The sequence below is a fragment of the Platichthys flesus genome, chromosome 2, assembly GCF_949316205.1.
Source record: "Platichthys flesus chromosome 2, fPlaFle2.1, whole genome shotgun sequence".
In the NCBI taxonomy this organism is placed as follows: domain Eukaryota; kingdom Metazoa; phylum Chordata; class Actinopteri; order Pleuronectiformes; family Pleuronectidae; genus Platichthys; species Platichthys flesus.
In genome coordinates, this window is record NC_084946.1 from 13,191,312 (window position 1) to 13,199,511 (window position 8,200).

The window sequence follows — 8,200 nt, forward strand, 5'->3', positions numbered from 1 at the left end:
AGCTACTTTGTTTGATGCTTTTATCTTTGACTTTGTGTCGTTGTTGTCTACGCACACATTTTTTTGTCCGACAATGTCTCACGTGTTGAAAAATAAATACGACTTCACGTTGTGTCAGTTACAAGACTGCAAAACTTTCGTTTCTCATTACATTTTTTTGGAACAGGATTGGTTTGCTGCGCTTTTCCCATCTGTAAAGGGTGTTCCAGAGAGTTGTTTGAGCTGTTTAGAATCAATTATTTCAGAGAAATATGTGGTTGTCTCTTAAATATGTGGTCTTAGTGCTGGCAGCATATCAAACTGTGACCACTGACATCCTGAAAGAGACTAAGAAGCAATTGGGAGAATTTTGCAGCTCCTTGATCAGAAGATGAAATCTTCTCTGTTCCTGACAGCTTCTCGGGATTGTTTTTTTTTTTTTTTTTTCAAATAGTGAGTTTATTTCCTAAAGTGAATTTCCGGAACGAAAGAAATAATGAAAAACATCAAACTCACTGTGAGCATGACAATCTGTATTCTATGTTGAAAGGAAAAAAATGACAAATACGTACTTGATAGACAAAAAAAAATGATCATATCTGCCTCAGTGTGTCTCTGGGAGTAAACAGAAGAGACAGGTGAGATGTGAATATGCAAAAAATATCAGGAGATACTAAACGTTAGGCAGAAAACATTTAAGGCAAATGTAGAGGAAAAAGAGCAACACATCTGGGCCTCCCACCTTCACTCAGTCCTGCTCACCCTTTCGTCACATAATTAAACCTATAGTCACTTTCAATTAGCTAGCCTTTCTCCCAGTGCACGCCTTTATGCAAAAATTAATTAGTCAATTAGCCAATTAACATGTGAGCAGGTCTTTGTGTTAACAAGGCTTTTACAAGCTGTGGCAACCCTGCAGTAATGGCAGACAGGCAATAGATGCCATGGGACTAGTTTACACCACACAGATTCTACACAACCAGATTGCTGGCACACGATCCTGGTGCACACACACACACACCCACTCACACACACCCACATGTTCATTTACTCGGCTGAAAACTCTTAACTCATACGCCCCAGAGCAGATGGCCTTGCTTGCTTATTTTACCCCAGTTCGGTGATTAGATGTCTTTCATTAGGTGAATCAAGTATATTGGGACTGGACTGGACTGAAGCCAGCAGTCCCTGCAGACTCCTAATGTTGCCGCACTGAGGCCCACCGCCGTACACTTCCCACTAAAAGCGCTGGCCCTTCCTCTATTAGGCCTAGACCACAAATCACTGCAGTTTATTTTTACTGTGCATTGTACACACATCTTCCTCCCGAGTCACATAATATGCATGCTCCCTCTTTTTTTCTTGCTCTCTGCACAAAAATACGCACACGGACAGAGACGCACGCACAGTCTGGTTGTATCAGCGTGCGTCTGTTCTGTGTCTGTGTATAAATACAGTCCAGAGACAGCAGTAATGGCCCCTGCTTCAAATAAACAGAGAGCAGAGAAGCCTCCCATCCCTGCTTCCCTCTGACCTAAATCACGGCTGGACGGACACCCCACTTCCTCGCACTGGACGTTCTCAAGGAGACCAGTGCTCCGCTACCAGATCTGTGCGTCTGTGTGTGTGTGTGTGTGTGTGTGTGTGAATAAGTGAGAGGGCGAGCAAGACTGAGAGGCAGAGAGCGGGTCTTGATATATTCCACATGTTGCTCGCAACCCAGACACAACAACCCCTCAGCGCAAGGAGGAGTGTTAAGAAAAAAAGAGAGGAGACGGGGAGAAAAGTTTCTGCTGGTGAGGAGAGGGGAGTTATGCACTGGTGTGTGTGTGGGGGGGGTGGGGGGGGGGTTGAGTAGAAACAACAAGCATGCTTTTAGGAGAGAAAAAAGAAGACAAGTGTGAGCTGCTGAGAGTTTGAGTGCGCTGAGTTAAAGGCTAGATTAGGAGGGAGGTGGGCAGAGAAGACGAAGACGAGAGGTCATGGAGGGTTCATATGGAATCGCCCTCTGATCACTAAAACAGCACCCAGAAAAGGAACCTGTCATCTTAGGCTCAACTCACACATATGCACACCTCTACTCTAACACACACACACACAAACACACACACATGTGCTGGTAGCAGAGATCTCTCTGTCAGCACAGAGCACCGGCCTCCTTGAGAACGTTTATTTTCCCGTTCCGTGAATCTAAACAATCCCTTAAAAGGGATCGCACTTGTTTATAGACCTTCACAGAACAAATGCTGCCTTTCTGACCTGCAGATACACACTCGCTCGCTCACACACACACACACACACACAACACACACACAGGCATGCAAATATATACACATGCACTCCCCCCAGCGGAAGAAACAGAGGCAAGTGCTTGTTGTAATGAAGACATGCGCTGTGAAAGAGAAATGCTGAGGATGAGGGCAGTCAACAGCAGTCACAGCTTAGTGTCACGGACATAAACATTCCACATGCTCCGTCACATGGTCTATTCTGGGACACGCAGTTTGAGTGTAACATCCAGGTGACTGTTTATACTGGTGTCCCATATATATTGATCTGATTACCTGCTGTTAATTCTCAACCGGTCAGAAAAAAAGAGAACTCTTCATGGAGGAAATAGAAGAAGTGTGTGTGTCTAAGTGTATGTGTGTGTGTTTGCCTGTTTTTTTGTAAGGCTTGTTAAAAAGGTTGCCCGCTCCGCCTGGGCTCTAAAGCCACTCAGACAAGCAGTGTTTTAGTGTAAACACACGCAGTGGTTTTCCCCTTACATGGCCATGTGCTGCCAAACTCTGTGTGTGTGTGTATGTGTGTGTGTGTGTGTGTGTTGGTAGACATGGTATTCAGGGACAATTTACCCGTTTACACACCAGCAATCCGCGGACCTTAGGGTAATTTGAGGACTATGCCAAGGTCCCCGAATTTCAAACAATTTATTTGCATTCGTGAGTGTCTGAGGAACATCCTCTCTCATTTTCGTTCATAGTCCTTTTTTACCATAAACCTGTTTTTCGGTGTATCCCAGTGTATAGCACAGCGCAACCTATCTGTGGTGCTTATACTGCACTCTCATACACATTTCTGACACACACGGTTCGATTTTGCCGCCCTTTTCACTGATTGGTTGGTTTGAAAAGTGGGTGGCGTCTACAGGCAGTTCGCTCCAAGGACCGCCCCGACTGACGGCATTTAATCTTTAAAGCCCATTTGAAGCAGCTGGCGACCTAATGGAAGCAGTAGAGGATTTAAAACATACAGGTAAGCATTAAAACTTGTAAATAAAGTAGATAATTGCATGAGGAAGGATTTTTACACCATAACAATAACTTATTAGTTATTAGTTAGTCTAAGTTTTTTTTTATTGATGCATATTTTAATGGAAATAAAGTAAGGCTAAACTAAATGGGTATTGGCATTAGGTTGTTTTTACAGCAGTGCTCACGCATGCTGTTGAGGCCTGTGTTACCTGCACAAGCCTGCACTAGTAGTAGAGCTAACAGCTACCAGCTCTCAGCTGCAGCAGCTTCATAGTAGGCAGGAGAGGATCAGTCTTTTGTTTTGGAGGAATGTGCCTCGTGCTGTGTTGTGTAACCAGCTGTCTTGTGGACAAGAGAAGGTGAGGATGTTTGATTCTTGTTCATTTTAAGCCACAGTTGCTTTTCATGCCAGTGGAAGCTGCGTGTCGGGAGTGGCCATGCCCCCTCGTTGAGGTGCATGCTTCACACACATGATAGTAATGAGCACAGGTGGTGGGGATGAGGACAGAACATTTGAGCAGTTAGAGTGGTGTTTGTGTGCTGAAAACAGCTAAAAACAAAATAACCAAATCTTATGTGATTAAAAAAGTAAGCTAACCGTGTTTCCACAGAGGTTTTTGGCTGTTATCGTTATTATGAAGGTGTAAAGTACAATAGTGAGGAGAAACAAAGCTGTGGTATAGTAACTGGTGCAGTGTGTGCCATTTAAAAATGCTGTTTAATGTTCATGTCGATTATTTAACTATTCCATAGCTAAAAGCAAGGATGAAATGTCAGCAGGTTTTATTTCTATTTCATATTTTTCCCTGAGACTGGGTTCTGTGTATGATAGAGACTCACAGCACTCACGTTGTCTAACATAGTCTTTCTAAATTAACATTTTGCATCTGGTAGAAAACAGGTTGAGCAGTTTATTATTTCAGGTTGTTATTTGAATTAATACAAAATGATGAAAAACTAATCACATGTCAGAAGCACTGATGTGATAACATCCTAAACCACTGTCCTTGTAAATGTCATAAAGGACCTTGGATCAGAAATCTGAACCCAGGAGTGTGCTATCGCACAATATTCAAGTCATGCTGATGCTGCTGTAAATATAATTGAACGTTAATGTAAAGTTATATATGTTGGTTAAGTTCTTGTTTGAAGAAGCAGGACAAGGTAAGTGAGTGAGGAGGAGATATAGAGACTGAGGATGATCATTTAAGCAGATGAAAGACTGTATTGATTTGTGTGTTTGTTCCTTCTGGGTGATAATGATGGGACATCAATCCCACAGAGGTTCAATGCAGCTGATGTAGTTATAGAATCTCTGTACACTGAGATTATGTTACATTAAATGGTAGAGAGGTCAGTCTGTGGTCCAACACAGCTCTACACTAGAACAGACTTCATCCTCATGTTTATATTTAGTTCATGTGCAGCCTATTTCTATTGTAGAAATGGGTTTCTACCTTTTAATGGGCATATTCATTTCGGTAAAGCATTAAGTCCTTTTGTATTAAATTTAAACTTGAATGTTGATTTATCAGCTCAGAATATGGCTTCTGCTCAGATGCCACATGTACATTACTAGACTTCTAGTACATAATAATCATAACAACAATCTTCTTTTTATTATGTTACTCTGGCTTTTGACACTGGCCAGTGAATCATGCAGAGGCGAAGGCGCATTAATCTCCAGAAATCTGGAGGGATGTCATCAGATGTCCAACATGGTGAGGTACCATCCACATCAAAGCTTTCTACAAGAACTCAAAAGAGGTCAACACATAAGGCCCAAAAAAAGATGCCTGCAGGGACATCAGCTGGTCGTCTTGAATGCTTTATTAAGGTATGTAACAATTTCAAGTTCATGGTTTGTGTAAACAGTTTGAAGCTACTTTTGGATGGTATGTGTCTGCATATTGATTGATTGTGTGCGTAAACTTAAGGAGGCACACCAACAGACTGTCCTCTTCTTGCTCTCATCACACTCTTCATTAGTGTTATTTTCCTGACCATCTCTTACTGCTTCAGCTACACTTAAGCCACTTTCACACATGAAGTGCACTCTGGACTTTGTTGGACATCAATTGGCGGAACTGTAAGTGTGACCGCAAATGTCAGATTCAGTCACACCGGCATTAACAGGTCTTTAACGTGCCAGCTCCCTAATACAAAATCTGGGTAATGTCTGATATGTGAATACAACAGGTAATAGTCTGCAGGATTCACAGAGTGCTAGTGGGTGAGTTCATGATGTTGATGCATAATATGTACTTTAACTGCTTCTTACTTTTTTCTGATGGCCTGTATGTTATTTTGCACTCTTTTGTTGATATTTGATAAGTTCAAATACACGCAGTTTCGTTATTTTTAACATTAGTGATGAGTCTTTCTGCTGCATGCTCTGACGGTGCTCCTCCTCTCAGCTGATACAATTTGACATTTGCAGTAATGAGATCGCATCTGACAGTCTCTTGCGTGAGCTGCATATGTAAAAATTGTAGGGTTAGGGTTAGTGTGTGTGTGTGCTGTCACCTGAGTTTATTATGGTGTATAAGGACAATGGTATTTAAGGACAATCTCAGAGGACGTCTTTCAGAATCTAAGGCAGAATAACATTTGAGTGTGTGTGTATTAAGCTCTGACACCAATATGACTTGGGTGGACCATACGTTATTTGGGGTCCCTCCCGTAGATGGGGTTGATAGTGGCATTACTATGGTATTTAAGAGTACTTGTACAACCTGCATTTGATCTTTATGTTAGTTTAATGGGAGTGGTAAGTTTTCGTATTCATGATGTATGTCACAGATGTGGACCTGGTCACCAATAATGCATGAAATGCAAGACAAGATCATATTTAAAATCAATCAAAACAAATCTAGGCATGTTAGAGGCCTGGAGTCAGACAGCAAAAAGCTCACAGCCACCAATCACAGGTAGCGTGAGACCAAAATGGGTTGTCAGAATATAAAGAAGGAATCAAAAATCAAATTCATCCGTCACAATTAACTGTGATTAGTATAGTTCTAACAGCTTGCAGGCTGCCGTAATCAGACACTTCAGGTGACTACAAATACTTCCAAAGGACATTTTTCTCCCCACAAAATACTTGGAACCACAGTCATGATGACTGTCACATAATGTTAGAGGTATGAAGATGTAAAACTATCTAGAGAGGTTCCACTTGTGCTTTTTGTAAGCTGTATGTGGTCTTTTTCATCCTGACCTCAAATATCCCTTTTGACTACTGCATTCACATTACATTACTTTTTATTCAACTTTTCTTCCATTCATTATCTGCTACAGATGACGACCGAAAGAGGCCAGATTGAGATGACTGCAAGCAACCTGAACCAGTCAAGTCCAGTGCTTGATCCAATCACAAGGATTGGACAGGTAAGTGAAGTGTGCTTGATGACATGAATTGTGGCAAAATGTAGGGTTAGGGTTAGTGTGTGTGTGTGCTGTCACCTGAGTGTATTATGGTGTACAAGGACAATGGTATTTAAGGACAATCTCAGAGGACGTCTTTCAGAATCGAAGGCAGAATAACATTTGAGTGTGTGTGTATTAAGCTCTGACACCAATATGACTTGGGTGGACCATACGTTATTTGGGGTCCCTCCCGTAGATGGGGTTGTTAGTGGCATTACTTTGGTATTTAAGAGTACTTGTACAACCTGCATTTGATCTTTATGTTAGTTTAATGGGAGTGGTAAGTTTTCGTATTCATGTTGTATGTCACAGATGTGGACCCGATCTCTTGCGTGAGCTGCATATGTAAAAGGTGTAGGGTTAGTGTGTGTGTGTGCTGTCACCTGAGTGTATTATGGTGTATAAGGACAATGGTATTTAAGGACAATCTCAGAGGACGTCTTTCAGAATCGAAGGCAGAATAACATTTGAGTGTGTGTGTATTAAGCTCTGACACCAATATGACTTGGGTGGACCATACGTTATTTGGGGTCCCTCCCGTAGATGGGGTTGTTAGTGGCATTACTATGGTATTTAAGAGTACTTGTACAACCTGCATTTGATCTTTATGTTAGTTTAATGGGAGTGGTAAGTTTTCGTATTCATGATGTATGTCACAGATGTGGACCCGGTCACCAATAATGCATGGAATGCAAGACAAGATCATATTTAAAATCAATCAAAACAAATCTAGGCATGTTAGAGGCCTGGAGTCAGACAGCAAGAAGCTCACAGCCACCAATCACAGGTAGCGTGAGACCAAAATGGGTTGTCAGAATATAAAGACGGAATCAAAAATCAAATTCATCCGTCAAAATTAACTGTGATTAGTATAGTTCTAACAGCTTGCCGGCTGCCGTAATCAGACACTTCAGGTGACTACAAATACTTCCAAAGGACATTTTTCTCCCCACAAAATACTTGGAACCACAGTCATGATGACTGTCACATAATGTTAGAGGTATGAAGATGTAAAACTATCTAGAGAGGTTCCACTTGTGCTTTTTGTAAGCTGTATGTGTTCTTTTTCATCCTGACCTCAAATATCCCTTTTGACTACTGCATTCACATTACATTACTTTTTATTCAACTTTTCTTCCATTCATTATCTGCTATAGATGACGACCGAAAGAGGCCAGATTGAGATGACTGCAAGCAACCTGAACCAGTCAACTCCAGTGCTTGATCCACTCACAAGGATTGGACAGGTAAGTGAAGTGTGCTTGATGACATGAATTGTGGCAAAATGTAGGGTTAGGGTTAGTGTGTGTGTGTGCTGTCACCTGAGTGTATTATGGTGTACAAGGACAATGGTATTTAAGGACAATCTCAGAGGACGTCTTTCAGAATCGAAGGCAGAATAACATTTGAGTGTGTGTGTATTAAGCTCTGACACCAATATGACTTGGGTGGACCATAAGGTATTTGGGGTCCCTCCCGTAAATGGGGTTGTTAGTGGCATTACTTTGGTATTTAAGAGTACTTGTACAACCTGCATT

At 41.7% G+C, this 8,200-nt stretch overlaps 1 long non-coding RNA gene across 1 annotated transcript; it reads left to right on the forward strand.

Moving 5' to 3' along the window:
• Positions 1-2,797: 2,797 nt before the first annotated feature.
• Positions 2,798-7,894, forward strand: LOC133965838 (uncharacterized). Its single transcript, XR_009923897.1, has 4 exons — positions 2,798-3,234; positions 4,885-5,070; positions 6,534-6,623; positions 7,820-7,894. It is a non-coding gene; the product is annotated as an uncharacterized LOC133965838 (long non-coding RNA).
• Positions 7,895-8,200: the final 306 nt, after the last annotated feature.